The 22,419-nt window shown below is 45.7% G+C and overlaps 1 protein-coding gene across 2 annotated transcripts in view; it reads left to right on the top strand.

The window, feature by feature from the left end:
* Positions 1-22,419, top strand: part of TENM2 (teneurin transmembrane protein 2) — a 6,300,157-nt gene that overhangs the window by 3,074,441 nt on the left and 3,203,297 nt on the right. The gene's annotated exons all lie outside the window — the stretch shown is intronic.

Here is a 22,419-nt window from a genome sequence, read left to right as displayed (position 1 = left end):
GATCAGAGTAATTGCCAAAAGAAACTTAGGTTGTACACTGCCCACAGTAAATGTGTGTGCAAATCGTTTCTCTCATTTAGGGCAGACAGAAATAGTATGAGAGGCGTCTCCACAGAAATAACACAGCTTATTACGCCTTCTAATCTCCTGATGTTGCGCCCTAGACAAAACCCTATCACATTGCATAGGTTCAGACATTTGTTCAAAAGATGGCAATGCCTCTCTTGTAGTTTTACGTTCACATAAACGCCCATCAAATTGAATGGCTAATGACTAGAGTTGAGCGAAATGGGTAAAAAAAATTCAAAAGTCGCCGACTTTCACCAAAGTCGGGTTTCATGAAACGAAACCCGACCTTAGCGTGAGGTTGGCCACGAGGTCGGCGACCATCGCGCCAAAGTCACGTTTCAAAAGATGCTTTTGCGTCCTTTTTCAGCCAATCAGGAAGAACGGACACTGTGGGCAACGTGATGACATAGGCAGCGGTTACCACCATGTTTGTGAAGGGCATGCAAGTGTTTGGCTTGCTTTGTGTGGCGTCACAGGGGGTATAAAAGGGCGTGCACGCCGACTGCAATGTTACTTATGCTGATCTCAGAATAGGGAGAGCTGATGATGATGATGATTCTGTAGGGAGAGCGTTAGGCAGGGAAGAAGATACCAAAAACTACTTCTGCTGCTTGCGATTTTGCCTGTACAGCACACCAGTTACTGTGTAGTGCAAGGGGAGGCTATATTTCGGTGCATCAGCTCTGTTGGTTATCAGGCTGCCTTTTAAGGCTCCCTGATAGCTGCATTGCTGTTTTCACACTGCTGAGCAAACTGCTTTTTTCAAAGCAATCCAAATTTTATTGTTTTGTCCTGGTGAGTTACTGAGCGTTCATTTTTTCACACACTGCACAGCGGTGAACGCTCCTCACACAGTACCATGTACCGTCTGTTATCACGGCCAAATTGAAGCTATCTACGTGTTTGACTCTGTAAGGAAAAGTTGAGGAGTTTGTCCATTCTTACAGACCTACACCTTATAGTTTTGTCCGTTTTTCAAACAGTTTAGTATATTTGCTGTTTGATTACATTCAAAACTAGAGAGAGACAGCGTGTGTCAGTCCGTATACAAAAACACGGAGCTTGACAATTTTACATACACCGTACAGCGGTGTACGTGCACGCTCCTCTCTCAGTACCATGTAACGGCTGTTATCATGGCCAAATTGAAGCTATCTACGTGTGTGACTCTGTAAGGAAAAGTCGAGGAGTTTGTCCGTTCTTACAGACCTACACTCTAGGGAGATTCCAATTCTGCCCAATTCTATATACACCTTGTAGTTAGTCATACACTAGGCAATTTCTGCCTGTCACATTGCTGTGTAATCTGTCCTGGGCCTGAGACAATAGTTCAGCGGCCAAATTGAAGCTATCTGTGTGACTCTGTAAGAAAAAGCCGAGGAGTTTGTCTGTTCTTACAGACCTACACTCTAGGGAGATTCCAATTCTGCCCAATTCTATATACACCTTGTAGTTAGTCATACACTAGGCAATTTCTGCCTGTCACATTGCGGTGTAATCTGTCCTGGGCCAGAGATAATAGTTCAGCGTCCTCCAATCTACACTGAGATTCAAATTCTCACCAATACTCTATACAGCTTTTGCCTTCTCATACACCAGCCAATTTTTGCCTGTCACATTGTGGTGTAATCTATACTGGGCCTGAGACAATAGTTCAATGTCCTCCAATCTACATTGAGATTCAAATTCTCACCAATACTATATACAGCTTTTGCCTTCTCATACACCAGCCAATTTCTGCCTGTCACATTGCGGTGTAATCTATACTGGGCCTGAGACAATAGTTCAGCGTCCTCCACTCTACAGCGAGATTCAAATTCTCACCAATACTCTATACAGCTTCTGCCTTCTCATACACCAGACAATTTCTGCCTGTCACATAGCAGTGTAATCTATACTGGGCCTGAGACAATAGTTCAGCGTCCTCCAATCTACATTGAGATTCAAATTCTCACCAATTTTCTATAGACCCTTTACCATGTTTTACAGTACCATATAGCTGTTGTTATTTTGGGTACCTTTTTCAAAAAAATGAAGAAGTATGGTGGAAGAGGTCGTGGAAGTGGGCGGGGGTTGCCAGCTGGCCCTGATGGTGGTGTTGGTTGTGGTGCCTCAGCTGGTTGTGGCAAAAGCACAATAGCACCTAAGGCAGGAGGTGGTGAGCCGGCGTCATTGTCTGGCTCCACAAGGCCTCGTAGGCTCCCTTTTCTGGGAGTAGGTAAACCGCTTTTAAAGCCGGAGCTTCAGGAACAAGTTTTGGCTTACATTGCTGACACAGCCTCCAGCTCTATCGCCTCCTCTTTTGAAGTTTCAAAAAATAAAAGCACTGCGTTGTCAGTGGAGGCTCCTGGTCAGGAACAACACCTTTCCTTGTGTCCTTCACCCATACAAAAGTGAAGGATGCGGCAGGCCACAACTACAGATTACTTCATGGAGCTCTTTTCTCATACTATGCCTGGGTTATCAAGTCAAATCGTGAATTCCCCAGTCCAAGATGAATCTGACATGGAGTGCACTGATGAACAGCCACTGCTAGATTTATCTGTTGGTACATTCACTCAGAGCACTACATTGTCCTCACAGTGTACTGAGCCAGAATCTGACCCTGATGAAACTCAGGTGCCCCTTCCCGCATACTCTACCACCATACACGGTGACACAGAGGAAGGTGCACATGACATTGAAGAGGAGGTGATGGATGACCCAGTTGTTGACCCAGATTGGCATCCATTGGGGAAGAGGGTGCCGCTGCCAATAGCTCAGAAGAGGAGGAGGAGCATCCGCTGCAGGCATCAACATCGCAACAGCTGTTATCTGGCAGGCCAGGAGCAGTCCAAAAACAGGTTACAAAAAGCAAAAGAGTTGCAAGACAGCTTGGCCAGACGGTCAAAATAGCACAGCGTGCAAGGCCTAAAAATGTCTTCCATAGTAGGAAGAGTGCAGTGTGGCACATTTTTGAACAATATCCTAATGATCAGGCAAAGGTTATCTGTAAGAAGTGCGCAAAGACCTTTAGCCGAGGGAAAAATCTGAGAAATTTAAATACCATTTGCATGCTTAGACATTTAATGACCATGCACTTGCAAGCGTGGACGGACTACAAAACCTCACGTACCACATGTGCAACTGCTCCCAAAGGAGGTAGTCAGCAATGCTACATTGTTTCCTCCACTGTAAGCCCACCGTTAAGCACACCATCAGCAGCAAATGTTGAGGTGTCGTCGCAAGGCCAAAGCAGTCAGGGAATCACAATGTTATATCAACGAAAGACTGAATCTAGGCCATCAGAAAAAACACCAACTCCATCACCATCATCAACCCTCTCTCAGTCCGCCATGTCCACCGCTAGTTCCACCATATGCAGCTCTCAAGTCCAGCCCACGGTAAAGGAAACAGTTGGCTGTAGGCGTTCGACCCTCCTCCTCCTCCTTAAGCGAAAGCTCGTCCACAGAGCGCAGTCGCACGAGCACTCCATCCGCAGCTGCCAGTGTTGCACACTTGGTGTCCCACTACCGAACAGCTAGTGGAAAGCGTCAGCAGGCTGTGTTGCAGATGATGTGTTTGGGCAACAGACACACCGTGGAGGTACTGGCCGACAACTTTCAGAGACAAACTGAGTCATGGCTGGGCAGTCTACATCTTGAGGCAGGCAAGGTAGTTAGTGATAATGGGCGGAATTTTGTGGCAGCCATAGCCCTTTCAAAACTCAGACACATACCTTGATTGGCTCACACCTTGAATCTGGTGGTGCAGTGCTTCCTCAATAATTATCCGGAGTTAACAGGCCTGCTCCATAAGGTTCGAAGACTGTGCTCGCACATCCGCCGGTCGCCGCTACACTCCAGTCGTATGCAGAAGCTGCAGCGATTGCTCCACCTTCCCAAGCACCGCCTAATTATCAGCGTTGCAACAAGGTGGAACTCCACCCTGCACATGGTTGAGTGGCTGTGCGAACAGAGGCAGGCCGTAAAGCATTTGTGGGAGGATACACGGGCAGGCACTTTGAGGGCAGACATGGAGTTGACAGATGTGCAGTGGTCGAAGCTGAATGACCTCTGTAAAGTCCTTCAATGTTTTGAGGTAAGCGCAGACGATGCCATCATAAGCATGAGCGTCCCACTTATGCGTCTGCTCATGCAAACTTTGACGCACATTAAGGAGCAGGCGTCTGCAGCCGAGGTAGATGTGGAGGAAGAGGAGGAGGGAAGCCTTGATGACAGTCAGCCATTGTCTGCTCCGGGACCTCTCCTGGACGAGGTGGAGGAAGAAGAGGAAGAGGAGGAGGAGGATGATGGGGATGATTATTTAGGGGAGGAGGATGCTTCTCGTGGGGCAAGAGAAAATGTTGGCGTGGCAAGGTCTGGTACAGGGTTTGTGCGTGACTGGAGGGTTGTGGATTTGCCAGAAAGTGCTCCTCCACCCAGCACTCACAGTGCATCATTGACACCGGGAACATTGGCCCACATGTCAAATTATGCCTTGCAGATCCTAAAAAGGGACTACTGGTTTGCCAGCATCCTGGATCCACGCTATAAAGGCAAATTCCAAAACATAATGCCACAGGAGAACCTTGACCTAATATTGGCTAACAAACAAGCAACTCTGGTAAACCGGTTAGTTGAGGCATTCCCAGCACACAGCAGCGGTGATGGTTCTCACACGAGCGGTAGGTGCCAGGGGCAGCTTGGAAGAGGTGTTTGTGGTGCACACATCAGAAGTGGTGCTGGAGACAGGGGTTTCATGACCATGTTGTGGACTGATTTTTCAAGTCCCGCTCACATGACTGGTAATACTGCATCGATTAAAAGTGACAGGAGACAGCAGTTGTAAACTATGGTTGCAAACTACTTCTCGTCCCATATCGATGTTCTCCCACACAGGTCATTCCCATTTGACTATTGGGCCGCTAAACTGGACACCTGGCCTGAATTGGCACAATATGCCTTACAGGAGCTCGCTTGCCCAGCTGCAAGTGTGCTATCAGAAAGAGTCTTCAGTGCAGCTGGATCAATCCTGACAGAAAAAAGGACCCGTCTGTCGACCCAAAATGTGGATGATCTAACCTTCATTAAAATGAACCATGCATGGGTTTCCAAGGATTTTGTCCCACCTTCCCCTGATGACACCTAGGTTGCCAGAAAAATGACTTGCTTTGGTCCTCCTCTTCCTCGCACTTGCCCAATTTCGCCTTTTGCAGCAGCTGAATGTCCAACATCAACATATGCCATTTTGTAAACCTCCCTAACTGGGCTGCCTCCCCCCCCATGGCCGGAGTCACGACCTAGCGCACCCAACCGTGCGAGTGCCGCTGCCCTGGACAGGTGGGTGGGCCGACTCTTGGGCGCGGGCACTTGCACAGCGTCCCTCATAGTGCAATCAAGTGTCTTTGATGGTGGGGGTGCACACCCGCCGTCAGACACACCGCCGTACTATGAGGGGCCCAGTGCCAGTACCGACACCCACGAGTGTGCCCCCCTTGCTTGGGCAGGGCCACAGCATTTGCAATGTTTACCTCTCCCTGCTCCTCTGCTGTGTAGTCTGGGCTGTCAAATCCTTCACTGGAACTGCCTCTACAAATTTGTTGAACTGATAGATGATGGTTAAGACGTAGCTATGCCCTGTCCCGCTGTCCGGGCTCTAGCTTCAGATGATCAATGGCTTCCATTTCTTATGGACCTCGACTCACAATGACATGCAGTGGTGGTTTATCATCAGCTTTCACAGTTTTCCTACTCACAGACACGTGACATTCCGGCGCACATTTTTAAATGTGCCCTCTCATGCCAATCCCATAGAATCGCCTACGACCTGTGGCTTCTGTCTTTTGCACTCCAAAGTTACGTGACAGATCATGATAGGCAGTGAGCAATATGTTTACATCTCTCCCTGTGATTAAAATTTGATGGAGATGAGTAACGCTGATGGGCTCAACGGTACTGCGATACAGCAACACTTGCTTCACAAAGTTATGTTTTCGCTGTCTCCACACACAAATTAATTGAGGGTCAGCATCACCTCAGAGAATTGTGATGGCAGTTTTTCCCATGATTGTTAATTCCTAGATTTCTGCAATCACTAGACTTTATGTCAGTAATTGTATGCATCTCATTTCCTATGTCGGAGAGGCTGGACTGTCTTACTAAGACAGAAATATATATGAAGGTTTAAAAATACCACCAAAAGTGTATACAGGTGTACGCTTCAAAAACACTTCCTTTTTTCTACTTTTTAGATTGTTGTCTAATCCATACAGAGAACATGGAGATTTTAAATGTTTAACTATGCTATATACAGTGGGGAAAAAAAGTATTTAGTCAGTCAGCAATAGTGCAAGTTCCACCACTTAAAAAGATGAGAGGCGTCTGTAATTTACATCATAGGTAGACCTCAACTATGGGAGACAAACTGAGAAAAAAAAATCCAGAAAATCACATTGTCTGTTTTTTTTTTCATTTTATTTGCATATTATGGTGGAAAATAAGTATTTGGTCAGAAACAAAATTTCATCTCAATACTTTGTGATATATCCTTTGTTGGCAATGACAGAGGTCAAACGTTTTCTGTAAGTCTTCACAAGGTTGCCACACACTGTTGTTGGTATGTTGGCCCATTCCTCCATGGAGATCTCCTCTAGAGCAGTGATGTTTTTGGCTTTTCGCTTGGCAACACGGACTTTCAACTCCCTCCAAAGGTTTTCTATAGGGTTGAGATCTGGAGACTGGCTAGGCCACTCCAGGACCTTGAAATGCTTCTTACGAAGCCACTCCTTCGTTGCCCTGGCGGTGTGCTTTGGATCATTGTCATGTTGAAAGACCCAGCCACGTTTCATCTTCAATGCCCTTGCTGATGGAAGGAGGTTTGCACTCAAAATCTCACGATACATGGCCCCATTCATTCTTTCATGTACCCGGATCAGTCGTCCTAGCCCCTTTGCAGAGAAACAGCCCCAAAGCATGATGTTTCCACCACCATGCTTTACAGTAGGTATGGTGTTTGATGGATGCAACTCAGTATTCTTTTTCCTCCAAACATGACAAGTTGTGTTTCTACCAAACAGTTCCAGTTTGGTTTCATCAGACCATAGGACATTCTCCCAAAACTCCTCTGGATCATCCAAATGCTCTCTAGCAAACTTCATACGGGCCCGGACATGTACAGTCTTAAGCAGTGGGACACGTCTGGCACTGCAGGATCTGAGTCCATGGTGGCGTAGTGTGTTACTTATGGTAGGCCTTGTTACATTGGTCCCAGCTCACTGCAGTTCATTCACTAGGTCCCCCCTCCGTGGTTCTGGGATTTTTGCTCACCGTTCTTGTGATCATTCTGACCCCACGGGGTGGGATTTTGCGTGGAGCACCAGATCGAGGGAGATTATCAGTGGTCTTGTATGTCTTCCATTTTCTAATTATTGCTCCTACAGTTGATTTCTTCACTCCAAGCTGGTTGCCTACTGCAGATTCAGTCTTCCCAGCCTGGTGCAGGGCTACAATTTTGTTTCTGGTGTCCTTTGACAGCTCTTTGGTCTTCACCATAGTGGAGTTTGGAGTCAGACTGTTTGAGGGTGTGCACAGGTGTCTTTTTATACTGATAACAAGTTTAAACAGGTGCCATTACTACAGGTAATGAGTGGAGGAAAGAGGAGACTCTTAAAGAAGAAGTTACAGGTCTGTGAGAGCCAGAAATCTTGATTGCTTGTTTCTGACCAAATACTTATTTTCCACCATAATATGCAAATAAAATGAAAAAAAAACAGACAATGTGATTTTCTGGATTTTTTTTTCTCAGTTTGTCTCCCATAGTTGAGGTCTACCTATGATGTAAATTACAGACGCCTCTCATCTTTTTAAGTGGTGGAACTTGCACTATTGCTGACTGACTAAATACTTTTTTTCCCCACTGTATACCTGCTATCCAGTGATAATGTGCTATTTCTCACCTTTGTCCAATCACGTCTAATCCATACTGGGCCTGAGACCATCTGAGCCTGCCTCCTGATCTATAGACATAGGTTTTTAATGTGTAAACTATGCTATACATACCTGTAATCCAGTGATACGTTACCCTTTCTCACCTTTGTCCAATCACGTCTAATCCATACTGGGCCTGAGACCGTCTGAGCCTGCCTCCTGATCTATAGACATAGGTTTTTAATGTGTAAACTATGCTATACATACCTGTAATCCGGTGATACGTTACCCTTTCTCACCTTTGTCCAATCACGTCTAATCCATACTGGGCCTGAGACTGTCTGAGCCTGCCTCTTGATCTATAGACATAGGTTTTTAATGTGTAAACTATGCTACATATATACGTGTTATCCGGTGAAACTGTACCCTTTATCAATTTTCTACAATGTTGTCGAATCCATACTGGGCCTGAGAACGGCTGCCGAGCTGTTAAGCAAGCTACAGCACCTGTGGTTTGGACACGTAATTTTTTCATTTTGTCAGGAATGCCGGTTAGGCCTAATTCCGTAATTGCAGTTGACCTGCACTTACTGGGAAATCATCGTTCGCGAGGAATAATTGGAATCCCAGATCCCCATCACTAAAGGGGGTTTTACACTAAGCGATATCGCTAGCAATATCGCTAAAACGTCACTGGTTTTGTGACGTTATAGCGATATTGCTAGCGATATCGCTATGTGTGATACTTACCTCCGACCGGCTCCCCCGCTGTCCATCGCTGATCGCGCGAGAATGTCCGGCTCCATTTCTCGTCGGGCGCTTCCTGCTGGGCTTCCTGCTGTGACGTCCAGCGACGCGTGGAGGCGGGCGGGAGGACGCAGGATCGATGTGTGTGAATGGTAAGTATCGTGCGCTGCGTCGCTGCTGCATCGCTGTGAGATCTTTCTGTATGAAAGCTCACTAGCGATCATTTAGCGATGCACCAGCGATCCTGACCGGGTCGGATCGCTGGTTGGATCGCTGGTGCATCGCTAAATGTAAAAGGGCCTTAACGGTGTTCAGCGGGTTATCAGCACCTGTAAGCGACAAAAGCAGGTCCTTTCAGTGTAGCGCACATGCAGCCCCGGCCTTTAAGGGCATGATAGACCTGTTATTGCTCAATCTCGCGTGCCAGAGCCTTGCGTATCCCTCTAGTAAGCTTGACGAGTACCGCGGGGGCATGCCGGAGTCTCGGTCGTTAACGGAATAAAGCTGAGAAATCGCTAGCACAACTACAAACGGACATACCACACCACACCACACACAGAAACGACAAAGCTTGCAATCTGTCCATCTTTTCTGTAGCTTGTATGGTTGTGGTTTCCCGGGTGGAGTCCAATTAAGCCACAGGCTCCACTCCTGGTGGTGCCCTTTTGGACATTCCTTTAAGGTTCAGCTTTGCAATCATACAGCCCCTGGAAACCAAACACTTTGCCTTCATGGACGCAGTTTGGAGGTCCGTGGGAATAACGCCGCCCCATCGGCAGTTGCCATAATTTATTGGTGGCCAGTCCGACGGTATATGATCGTGTTCGATTTCAGAATTTTTTTTTTTTTTTGGTTTGTATTTTACATTTTTATTCCAGCCTTTCTTGACTTCATAAGGCATGACAAGCCTATATCTGTGTCCCCTCCCCCTCCTCCTTTAACTCCTCCACCTCTTTTCTTAATGTAGTTGCCCTTTTTCATATGTTATTTTTGTCTTCTGAGCATTTTGTCTGCTTTGGGACACCTTTTAAGGTGTTTTGTAATTGTTTTCTATGTGTTTGTATGTGTTTGTGTTTGCCTGCCATTGTTTTGAATGGGATTTGACGGTGTTCTTCGAACGTTCGACGAACATTCGATGAACTTGCCTCCTGTGTGACGAACCAAAACACTAGCGGGGTGGCTCAACACTACTCCTGATATATCGAAGTACATTGTTAATGTTTAAACTATGCTATATATACCTGGTATCTGGTGATACTGTACCCTTTCTGCCAGAAAGTCCTCCTCCAACCAACACTCTAAGCGTATCATTGACACCTGGAATATTGTCCCACATGTGTGATTATTTCTTGCGGATCTTCTTGTTATATTGTGGTGTGATCATATCCTGAGCATGTGAGTGTCTATGGGTTAATCCTGCAATTTAGATGTACATTTAAAAATTACCCCAACACTGTATACAGCTCTACACTTGGGATACATTACCCATTTACTGCTTGTTATATTCTGGTCTAATCCAAACTGACCAAGTGAGAGTTATTTTCTGACTGTGGAAATAAATACTGAAATTGACAACAATGACACCTACACTGTGTACAGCTGTACTCTTGAGATCCATTACCGTTTTATGGCTTTTTAGATTGTGTTGTAATCCAATACTGAGCCTGAGAGTGTCTGTGTGTGCCTCCTCAAATATCTATGGAGATTTAGAATGTTTAAACTATACTATATATACCTGCTATCTGATGATACTGTACATTTTGTCTAATTTTTATATTCTTGTCTAATCCATACTGAGCCTGTGAGCGTCTCTTTGTGACTGATGGAATATATAGGGAGATTGACAATTATCCTTTGACTGAATAGAGCTGTACGCTTCTGATACAGTGCCATAAATCTGATGTTATTTTGGGTCTATTTTCTGCAAAATTTTGAAGTTTGGTGGAAGAGGCCGCGGACATGGGCATGGGAGGGCCAGCTGGTGCTGATGGTGGTGGTGCATCTGCTGGTAGTGGCAAAAGCACAAAAGCAGCTAAGGCAGGAGGTGTTGAGCCTGCATCATGATCTGGCTCCGGAATGCCTGGAAGCCTACCTTTTCTGGGAGTAGGTTAACTGCTTTTAAAGGCGGAACATGAGGAACTGGTTTTGGCTTACATTGCCGAAACAGACTCCAGCAAATATGCCCTCCTCTTCTGAAGTTTCAAAAAATGCAAGCACTGAGTCGTCAAGTGCTGGCTCCTGGTCAGGAAGAACCTCTTTCCTTGTGTCCTTCACCCCCACCAAAAGTGAATGATGCAGCAGGCCACACTTCACATTAGTCCATGTTGCTCTATCTATCATAGCATGCCTGGGTTATCAAGTCAAATCGTGCATTCCCAAGTCCAAGATGAATCAGACATGGAGTGTGGGTGGCCAGCCAGGGCAGTTGGGGTTAATTGGTACCGGGCCGGTGTCTCACAGGGATGTGTCACGGTGGTGGTGACCCATTCCGTGGCCCTGGGCGTCCATGCAAAGGGGTGAATTACGTTTATAGGTGAATGATACATGACGCCACCTGTCGTTTCTGATTAGATTGACCAGCGCTGCAGTGTCGCTTCTCTGGGACAGATGTTGTGGTGCAGCTAAGATGTAGAAGCCCTGCACAGGTAGTGCAGATGAAAGAGTTGGTAGATGGTGTGCAGTGCGAAATGTAGCAGAGCCGTACACCAGGCGCAGGAGAAAGATGACAGACACAGTCATGCAGTTCCTTTACCTGTACTTGGTAAGTGTCGTCCAGGACCCAGAGTACAGATGGAGAAGGAGTTGGTCAGCCTGGAAGCCAATTTGGAATTCTCTCTCTGCAGATAGGTAGTGTGGCCTCCGTTCTAGCGCATATCTGAGGTATTCGCAGTGCTGAGTTCAATGAAGTTCCCCCTGTTGACTCTCTTTTGGAACTTTCTCGTTTGGCAGGCAGCCGTAGCCTTTTCCTTCTGGCTCCCACACGTCGATGCTGGGGCCTCCAAGCCTTAGTTGGGTACAGAGCATATACAACTGCTACTTCCTCCGGTTTCGGCTGCAGGAACGTCAGTGTCCCTACAAACTCAGAGACCGGAATCCGGACCATGTGCTCCAGCTAGGAGTGAGCCTTAACTCTGCTCATCCTCCAGCTCCCTTTCTCACATCCACACACTTCCCCTTCCATGCACAGAGTACCCTAACTTACCTCCGCTTTAATGGATCCCACTGATTCTGAGAATGTTTTTTCGTGACATATTTTACTTCATGTTCATGGTAAAATTTCTTCGATATGACTTGCATTTAGTTATGAAAAAATGGAAATATGGCTAAAATTTTTGCAATTTTCAAAATTTTCATTTTTATGCCCTTAAATCAGAGAGATATGTCACAAAAAATACATTTCCCACATGTCCGATTTACATCAGCACAATTTTGGAAACCAAAATTGTTTTTGTTAGGAAGTTATAAGGGTTAAAAGTTGACCAGCGATTTCTCATTTTTACAACAAAATTTACAAAAACATTTTTTTAGGGACCACATCACTTTTGATGTCACTTTGAGAGGTCAATGACAGAAAAAAGTGACACCATTCTAAAAACTGCACCCCTCAAGGAGCTCAAAACCACATTCAAGAAGTTTATTAACCCTTTATGTGCTTCACAGAGACTGAAGCAATATGGAAGGAAAAAATTAACATTTAACTTTTTTTACAAACATTTTACTTCAGAACCAATTGTATAAAGAGACAATGACCCTCAAAATTTGTTGTGCAATTTCTGCTGAATATGGCAATATAATATGTGGGAGTAAACCACTGTTTGGGCGCACAGCAGGGCTTGGAACGGAAGGAGCGCCGTTTGACCTTATTCAATGCAGAATTGGCTGGAATTGAGATCGGACGTCATGTTGTGTTTGGAGAGCCCCTGATGTGCCTAAACAGTGAAAACTTCCAACAAGTAACCCCATTTTGGAAACTACACCCATTAAGGAACTTATCTAGATGTCTGGTGAGCACTTTGAACCTCCAAGTGCTTCACAGAAGTTTGTAACAGAGCCGTGAAAATAAAAAATTATTTTTTTTCCTCAAAAATGATCTTTTTGCCCCAAAATTTTTATTTTTACAAGGGCAACAGCAGAAATTAGACCTCCAATGTTATTGTGCAATTTGTCCTGAGTATGCCCATACCCCATATGTGGGGGCAAACCACTGTTTGGGTGCACGGTAGAGTTCAGAAGGGAAGGAGCACCATTGATGGAATGTTCTGCGGGCGTCATGTTGCGTTTGCAGAGCCCCTGATGTGCCTAAACAGTAGAAACCCCCCCAAAAGTGACCCCATTTTGGAAACTAGACCGCTTATCTAGATGTATGGTGAGCACGTTGAACCCCCAAGTGCTTCACAAAAGTTTATAACACAGAGCCGTGAAAATAAAAAATCTTTTCTTTTCCTCAAACATGATTTTTTAGCCCGCTATTTTTTATTTTCACAAGGATAACAGGAGAAATTGGACCACAAAATTTGTTGTGCAATTTGTCCTGAGTACGCTGATAACCCATATGTGGGGGGAACCACTGTTTGGGCACATGGGAGAGCTCGGAAGAGAAGGAGCGCCATTTTGGAATGTAGACTTTGATGGAATGTTCGGCGGGCGTCATGTTGCTTTTGTAGAGCCCTTGATGTGCCTAAACAGTAGAAATCCCCAAGTGACCCCATTTTGGAAACTAGACCACCCAAGGAGCTTATCTAGATGTGTGGTGAGCATTTTGAACCCCCAAGTGCGTCACAGAAGTTTATAACGCAGAGCCATGAAAATAAAAAATATTTTTTTCCTCAAAAATGAACTTTTGGCCCACTATTTTTTATTTTTACAAGGATAACAAGAGAAATTGGACCAGAAAAGTTGTTGTGCAATTTTTCCTGAGTAGGCTGATACCCTATATGTGGGGGGAACCACTGTTTGGGCACATGGGAGAGCTTGGAAGAGAAGGGGCACTGTTTTGGAATGTAGACTTTGATGGAATGTTCTGCGGGCGTAATGTTGCTTTTGCAGAGCCCCTGATGTGCCTAAACAGTAGAAACCCCTCACAAGTGACCCCATTTTGGAAACTAGACCCCCCAAAGAGCTTATCTAGATGTGTGGTGAGAACTTTGAACCCCCAAGTGCTTCACAGAAGTTTATAACACAGAGACATGAAAATAAAAAATCATTTTGTTCCACAAAAGTGATTTTTTAGCCCCCAATTTTTTATTTTCCCAAGGGTAAAAGGAGTTATTAGACCCCTAAAATTGTTCTGCAATTTGTCCTGAGTACGCTGATTCCCCATATGTTGGCATAAACCACTGTTTGGGCACATGTCTGGGCTCGGAAGGGAGGGAGCACCACTTGACTTTTTGAACACAAAATTGGCTGGAATCAATGGTGGCGCCATTTCGTGTTTGGAGAACCCCTGATGTGCCTAAATAGTGGAAACCCCTCAATTCTAGCTCCAACCCTAACCCCAATAAACCCCTAACCCTAATACCAACCCCAACCCTAATTCCAATACTAATCCTAATCCCTACCCCTAATTCCAACCCTAACCCTAATTCCAACCCTAACCCTAATTCTAACCATAACCCTAATTCTAACTCTAGCCCTAACACTAATCAACAATAGCATAAAACGAGGACTTGAAAATCCTCCAAAAATTCAAAAATACAGCAAAAAAGGCAGAGATGCTTACCTGCCCAGGCCTCCAAACAAATGCACTATCAGGATGCAGTGGATCCATATAGTTAAGAAGGCGGCAACACAGCTGTAAGAATACTGATGAGACACTTGCACTTTATATTTCAGGGTGCACTGTGGTGTCTGTTCACATGGGATGCATTTTGATAGCGCTGGGCAGCCCGCCTGATCTAATACAATGGTGTCTCTAACAGGCTGTTAACCTGGATGCTGTGCATTGCCATATTGTGAACAGCGCCGCATACAAGTTTTCATTGTACATTAATATACCAAGCAACCGCCCTCTCCATGGAATGGTAGGATGTGAGCCGTTGTCTCATCGGTATTCTTGCACCTGTGTTGCCGCCATCTCAACTATATGGATCCACTGCATTGTTTGGAGGCCTGGGCAGGTAAGCATCTCTGCCTTTTTTGCTGTATATTTTAACCCTAGCCCTAACCCCAAACCATAACCTTAATGGAAAAGTGAAAATAAATTTATTTTCTATATTTCATTTTATTTCCCTAACTAAGGGGGTGATAAAGAGAGAGTTATTTACTATTTTTTTTATTTTGATCACTGTGATAGGGTTTATCATAGTGATCAAAATGTACATTGAATGAATGAATGGAATCTGCCAGCCAGCAGATTCGGCGAGCGTACTGTACATGCGCCCGCCATTATCTTCACAGAAGAAGATAGCGGAGCCCACCGGAGGATGCAGGAGGGCCCAAGAACCACCGGGAGGTGTTGGGGGGGATCGGGAACCCTATTTCTCTCTCTTCTGATGTGCGATCACATCAGGGGAGAAAGTAAATGCAAAATCGCGGCTTTTTTTTTGCGGTCACCGTTATACGGTTAATAACGGCGATCACAAAAGCGGGGTCGGTAAAAACCAACCCAAATCATGTTCTCTGGGGTATTGGCTTCCTCCAGCAGCCAAGACCCTGGAGAAAATCCGACTCTGGGGGTGCTGTGGTTTAAGTACCCTTAACTACCGCCGTTAAAAGGCGTATTGGTGGTTGTTGAGGGGTTAAATGATAAAACTCATAAGGCAGCCAAGCCATTCAAAGGGATAAAATGGCTCTCTCCGCTGAACCTCCAACCAGGTCTGGTTGTGTGTGATAATGGGCGTAACTTAGTGGCAGATTTAAAGTCCAGCAAGCTGGTACACTTTCCATGCATGGCCCACATGCAGAACTTGGTTGTACAGGGGTTTTTAAAAGCATACCCTGATTGCCACACCAACTTATCAAGGTATGCCGTGTTAGCGCACATTTCGGAAAGTCATCAGGCTTTTGCTGGTCTAGCTTCGCTGCAGCGCTTTAATTTGCCTCATCACTGGCTGATTTGTGACCTGCTCACACACTGGAATTTGACCTTTCATATGTTGGCAAGGTTTAGTGAGCAGAAGAGGGTAATCTCTGAATCCCAGCTTCTGAATGCCAATCAGAGTAACACTCAGCCCCCTCACATAACAACTGCCGAGTGGGTGTGGATCGCTGACCTATGTAAAGTTCTTCAAAACTTGCTGAGCGCTGATGACACTATTATGAGCGTAACCATCCCAGTACTCTGTCTGTTAAAACGTTCGCTGCAGAATCTCAAATAGGAAGCTTTGAATGCCGAGGAGGTGGCTATAGAGCAAGATTTTTGTTAGGAACGGCTGCTGGTCCGCCATTATTAGCCAGACCCTGGCGCTAGTATAATGTTAGGAATGGCAGAACGCGCTAAATAAATAAATAATAAAATGCGTTCGCCGCTCGGGGTCCACAGTGCAGAAGGTGTTAACACTGCTGCTAAATAATGGCGAACACTAAATATGGCAGTATTATTGCACGCGGGTTGGACGTCACCCGGTGTGCGCTGGGCGTACTCTGTTGGCTTCACAGAGACGCCAAAGGCATTAACATAAATACTGAGCCTGATGGATTCACAGGTCTCAGAGGAGTGCACGCACAGTATGTGGTCACAGGAGCTGAACCCTAGGCAGAGGGTCAGAGTCTGTCTAGACCTACCGTGTGTGCGGCGACGCATTCGCGGATGCCGAGAGGAGCTGCAGACTGCAGCGTGGCGACAGACAATGCCTGGTAGGAGGCGCACTGTCAGACGCTAGCACTGTGGAGGTTGCTGTTGTGGCTTGTAGCTTGCCACTTACTGGCGCAGACTCTAAAGCTAAGTCCCTATACACACTCGTACTGTAATATCAGAGGAAGGGGATCTCAATGAGTCATTTGCAGGTTCATGCATCCATCATCATTCACACAGTAGCAACTAGAGACTATACTAGCACATGGCCAAGCGGCCATGCGAACCTTTTATAGCCGTGCACTTCCGGGACCTTCCAGATCTCTGAGATGGACCAATGAGATCAGGAGAAGGACCTGAGTATGTGAGTCCCAATCTCCAATGGGAGAGCGTCTCGTGAGCATGCTCAGAAGCATGATGAGAGGACTTAGCCTTTGGAGCGTTTTGCTGCAAAGCAGCCTGCATTGCTATTGCTGACCCAAAGGTGGCAGCAACAGCCAGACCCACAGAGCAGGTCTGGGCAGAGCATCTGGGATGCTGAGACTGCTGAGCAATCTCCTCTGCAGTCGATAGACAATGAGAGACTGCAGAATGTGAGGCTCTGGATTCCTGCTGAGCCACTGCAGGAACCCAACACCCAACAATTGTACAGTGGCTGATACCACACAGTCCAGCCCCACACAGTATTCTCAGGCCACTTTAGGTGATGATGAGGATCATGAGGAGGAACAGGAGCTTTTGCTCTGCGCTACAGAGGGGACTCCCATTCTCAACTTCATGCCTGTCCAGCATTGATGGCCTGAAGTAGAGGAGGAGTAGGCTATGTGTCGTGAGGAGGAGAGGATGCGTAGTGTCCTTCCTGGTGAGGATACTGAATGTTTGACTCTTTGTAATCTGCCATACATGGCAGAGTTCATGCCCAGATGCCTTTACCAAGACCCTCGCGTGAAACACATTCTGTCCACCATGAAATACTTGCTGTGCACTTTTCTTCACCCACGATGCAAGTAGAAATTTGCTTCTCTAATGTCAGAAACAGACATGCATTTTTCAGCGCATGCATGCCAGAGAGCTGTAGTGGAAGACTTGCCCAAAAGATCAAAAGATTACCCTCAGACAATGCTGGTGGCAGAGGTACTGTCTCTTTTTACTCAAAAGAATTACAGGGGAGGGCCATGCATATCACGTGCAACTCGGTGGGGGATATCAACCAACTGGGCCGTTTTCATGAGACTGTCCCATCAGCAAGGACTATCTGTGGTTGTAGCTATGATGAGGAAGGAAAAGTTGACCAAAGATGGTGAAGGAGTACTTAAGTGACCATACCAGCGTCCTTCCTGATTCTTCAGTGCCCTTTAACTATTAGTTGTCCAAGCTGCACACTTGGCCCAACCTCTCCTTGTACGCCTTGGGGGTGCTGCCATGCCCTGCCACAAGTGTGTTGTCTGAGCGGGTTTTTATTTTGGCAGGTACAATAATAACAGATAGGTGCAAACGCCTGTCAACAGCAAATGCAGACACACTCTAAAATTGAACAATTGCTGGATTTCCTCTGACATTGTAAACCATACATATGACAGCAAAGTTATGTAAATGCGGGCCAAATTTTTTTGGGGGAAGTTGACTTAACGTCCTTCCCTTACCATCCAAAACTATTTTGTTCAAGAAATCACCTCCTCCTGCTTCAGCAACAAGTACTCATTGTTCATCTATGTATACCCCATGTGGGTAATGTTTTGTACTTTTTGAAACCTTTGCAAATTATGCAATGGTAAAACTTGTACTCCCTATCGCTATCTCTTGTAATAACTGCTAAGTGTATTGTGATGTCCCCATCAAAGCATCTTTCAGCTGATCTGAGAGAGACCCCTTGGCTAATTTTTTTAAACCTTTGGATATTGTGCAATGGTGAAACTTGCACTCTCTATCTCTACCTCTTAGGCCTGTTTCATATGTCAGTGGCTCCTGTACGTGTAGTGACAGTTTTCTCATGTACCAAAGACACTTACTCATGTAGACCCATGGGTCTATGCAGATGTTAGCGAGTTTTCACGGACACATGGTCCATGTGCAAAACACGCAGACATGTTCGTTTTGACCCGGACACACATGCCACAACATGTGCAGCACACATGCACATGGAGAACGGTGTACACTGTCCTCCATGGACACGGACGGCCGACGGGGAAGAAGCGCTACTGTAAGCGCTGTTCCCCTGCATGTGGTGCTGAACATGGCTGTCATTCTCCCTGCTCTGCCGGCAACAGCGTGGGCAGGGAAGAATGAATGAAAAAAACACAACGTGGGGTCCCCCTTATATTTTTAACCAATCCAGCAAAACAGGTGCGGGCTGCCATTCTCAGGATGGTAAGGGACCATGAATATGGGCCCACTCCAGCCTAAAAACAGCAGTCCACAGCTGCCCAGAAAAGGCGCATCAATTAGATGTGCCTATTCAGGAGTTTTGTTGGGGTCTTCCCACTTGCCCTGTAGCAGTGGCTAGTGGGGTAATAAGGGGTTAATTTCACTTTTCTATTGAAAGGTGACATTAAGCCCAGCTTAGTATTGGAGAGGTGTCAATAAGACACCTCTCCATTACTAATCCTATAGTTAGTAAAGGGTTAAATAAACACACACAGTAAGAATAAAGTCTTGAAATAATACACCATGCATTTTTTCATCTTTATTACACGGCTAATCCCATCTCAATCCCTCGATCTCTTGTAAAAAAAAAAGTTAAAAAAAACCCAAACAATATACCAGACCTGTCCGGCCCTCAGTGAAGTCCCAAGGCGTAGATCCATATCTGAGGGTTAATCAGTTTACAGCTGGATTGGTGCTAATGGGACCGCTCAGGCTGTTACCTAATGGGGAATGAATGGTAAGCAGCATGCACAGGCTCAGTGACTAGCGGTGACGTCACTGAGTCTGTGCTTGCTGCCGGCATGAACTCCTGTGACCTCAGCACCGTCATTTTCCAGCAACTATTCAAGTCGCAGACTTACACATATTGGAGCATGGTCATTGCTACACTAAGGCCTTTACCTGAGCTTTGTAGCACTGCCTGGGACCTTAATAACACACTTCACAGACCTCGACACTCTCTGGGAAATATCCTGTAATTACTCCATTATTGCTCAAAACCATGCAAAAGATACATTCTACCTGGTTGTGTAGTCTCCAGAAGAGGTGCGAAGGCTTGTGCAGATTGGCTGCTTCCAAGTAAAATGAGGCTTGTACATGTTCCTGACATGGGTTTCAGGTCTGACAGACTGACCACAATACAGGCCTTCACTTGCAAATATTGTATTCAAAATTTAATTCTAATGATTTTGGTGTCTGGTAGAATCCAATATCCTGACATTGATCATACAGCTTACCCAACTCCTGTATTATATTGACCTTACTGCGGCTTCACTCGCTATGACAATTGTTCCGTTCCATTGGGATCTGTTGGCAAAAATGAACTGTTGAGCTTACAAAACGCAGGTTTCACAGCACCTGTTTGCCCTCTGACAATGTGAAGCGAGGGCTGCATAATGAGTTGGCGCTGGACGTACTGGTGGTGGCGGGCGAAGCCCAAAATTCAAATAGGTATGTTTGAAATGGCATTGCAAAGGATGGGGAATATATATTCCTCTATCTTGCTAACTATTTGGTATGAGGGAGGGACCTTCCAAATGTAGGAGTGAAAGCCCTCACAAATGCTAAAGGAAAAACTAAAGCCAAAATGCTACGTTTGAACACATGCTAAAAGGGAGGCATATATATATCTTATTTAGCATTATATACATGTAGTTATAAAGGGAAAAATGTTTCTTAGCATTTTTCCCTTTAAAAAAAATTGGGGTTTGGTAGGTCTTTTTAAAAATTCGTTAAACCCAGCGCAGTAGTCTGACAACACTACTCCCAGATATCATATGTGAGTCAGAAAGGCATGCAGGCATCTTCTCCATGCTGTTCCCATTTAGTTTTAGCTCTTTCCCATCAATTTCAGCTTTTTTCCCATGCCCCCAGACCTGTTTGTTGGGTCCGGCTGAAAAATATTCGGCTTTCCCATTGACTTGCATTGGATTCGTTATTCGGTACGAATACACGGATATTAGAGATTATTTGTGCCTATTTTCCCGAATCCAAATATTTCACTATTCGCTCATCACTAGTGACGACACATGTTGGCTGTACCGAATCCAGCTTGATACAATGTACTGGGTGTGTGCCATAGATCCCTAGCAATGGCTGGCCAGAAGTTACTACGGAGGCAATCAAATATTTTATTTTTTTTTAAAGAATTTATTACCATATGTTTCAGACTATAAGATGCACTTTTTTCCTCCAAAAATGTGGAGGAAAATGGGGGGTATGCCTTATAGTTTGGATATACCAGCTCTGGTTGTGGTGGGGAGGTGGGGGAGCAGCATCAATGGAGCAACAGGTCACAGAAGCAGGAGCCGGCTGCTGCGGTTAACTCCTGTGCCCACTGCTAAAGAGATCTTAATTTTCACTGCATTCCACGCCCATGAGAATGGAGGGCAATGAATATTCATTTCTCTTTAATAGTATCTTGGTATGATTTCCTCCCATCTCCAGTCCTGGTAAGCATGGCCCCATCCTTATGACTAGTCCTCATCCCCATCTTGATATGCATGGCCCCATCAGAAAACATTAAAAAAATTACACTTACCTTCCCGGTGCTCCCTCGCAGCATCCTGCTCCATTGCAAGCAGCTGCTTCATGCTTGTAAGCAGCGCATTGCAGGGACATCACACAGTGCTTGCAAGCCGAAGGTCAGCTGCCGGAATACTCACTGCTCTGCACGCTGGGACTGTCTCCGCAGAGGGCATTAAGTATTCATTGCTCTTCAGTAGCACGCACAGTGTCAGCCAGAGCCTTCCTGCAGCTGCCAGGCAGTCACGTGTGCCGCTACTTAAAAGAGGTGAATATTCATTTCTCTTAAGTTTCCGCCAGCAGTAGCAGGAAAGCTCTGGTTGACATAGTGCACACTACTGAAGAACAATGAATACTCACTGCTCTCTGTGCACACAGTCCAAGCGTGCAGAGCAGTGAGTATTCCGGCAGCTGCCCTTCGACTTGAAAGCAGCGCATGTACTGCTTACAAGCATAAAGCAGCTGCTGACATTGGAACAAGATGCTACAAGGGAGTGCTGGGAAGGTAAGTGTAATGGGGTTTTTTATGTTTTCTGATGGGGCCATGGGACCATGCATACCAGGACCAGGATGGGGGTCAATCATGCCAGAATAGGGATTGGGCCATGCATACTAGGATGAGATGTGGGCCATGCATACGAGGATAAGGATGGGGCCATGCATACTAGGAAGAGATGGGGTCCTGCATACCAGGATAGGGATGGGGCCATGCATAGTAGGATGAGATGGGGGGCCCTGCATACCAGGATAGGGATGGGGTCATGCATACTAAGATGAGATGGGGTGCCTTGCATACCAGGATAGGGATGGGTCCATGCATAATAGGACAAGGTGGGGCCCCTGCATGCCAGGATAGGGATGAGGACATGCATACCAGTATGGGATGGGGATCCTGCATACCAGGATAGGGATAGGGCCATGCATACTAGGATAGGTATGAGGAAGCCATGCATATCAGGATAGCGATGAGGGATCCATGCATACCAGGGTAGGGATGAGAGGCCATGTGTATCAGGATGGGGATGAGGGGACCATATATACCAGAATAGGGTATATTATATACAAAATTGACCACATTTCTTTATTCAATTTTTATTTTTCCTAATGTCATCCTCTAAAACCTAAGTGCGAGTTATGGCACGGTGCATCTTATAGTCCAAAACATATGGCACTTGAAACATTTGAGTTACCAAATTCTGAGAGTGATTAGTTTCAAGTTATTCTGTCAATGGCTGTTACCTCTAAGCTATGTGCTCTGGAAATGATACAGTTTAAAGAAATGCAACACTGCAGACA

This window comes from Dendrobates tinctorius, unplaced genomic scaffold (genome assembly GCF_039654945.1).
Source record: "Dendrobates tinctorius isolate UK_male_01 unplaced genomic scaffold, ASM3965494v1 ptg000108l, whole genome shotgun sequence".
Lineage (NCBI taxonomy): Eukaryota > Metazoa > Chordata > Amphibia > Anura > Dendrobatidae > Dendrobates > Dendrobates tinctorius.
Note: the sequence above shows the minus strand (reverse complement) of the source record. Positions and strands in the feature narration are given on the sequence as shown.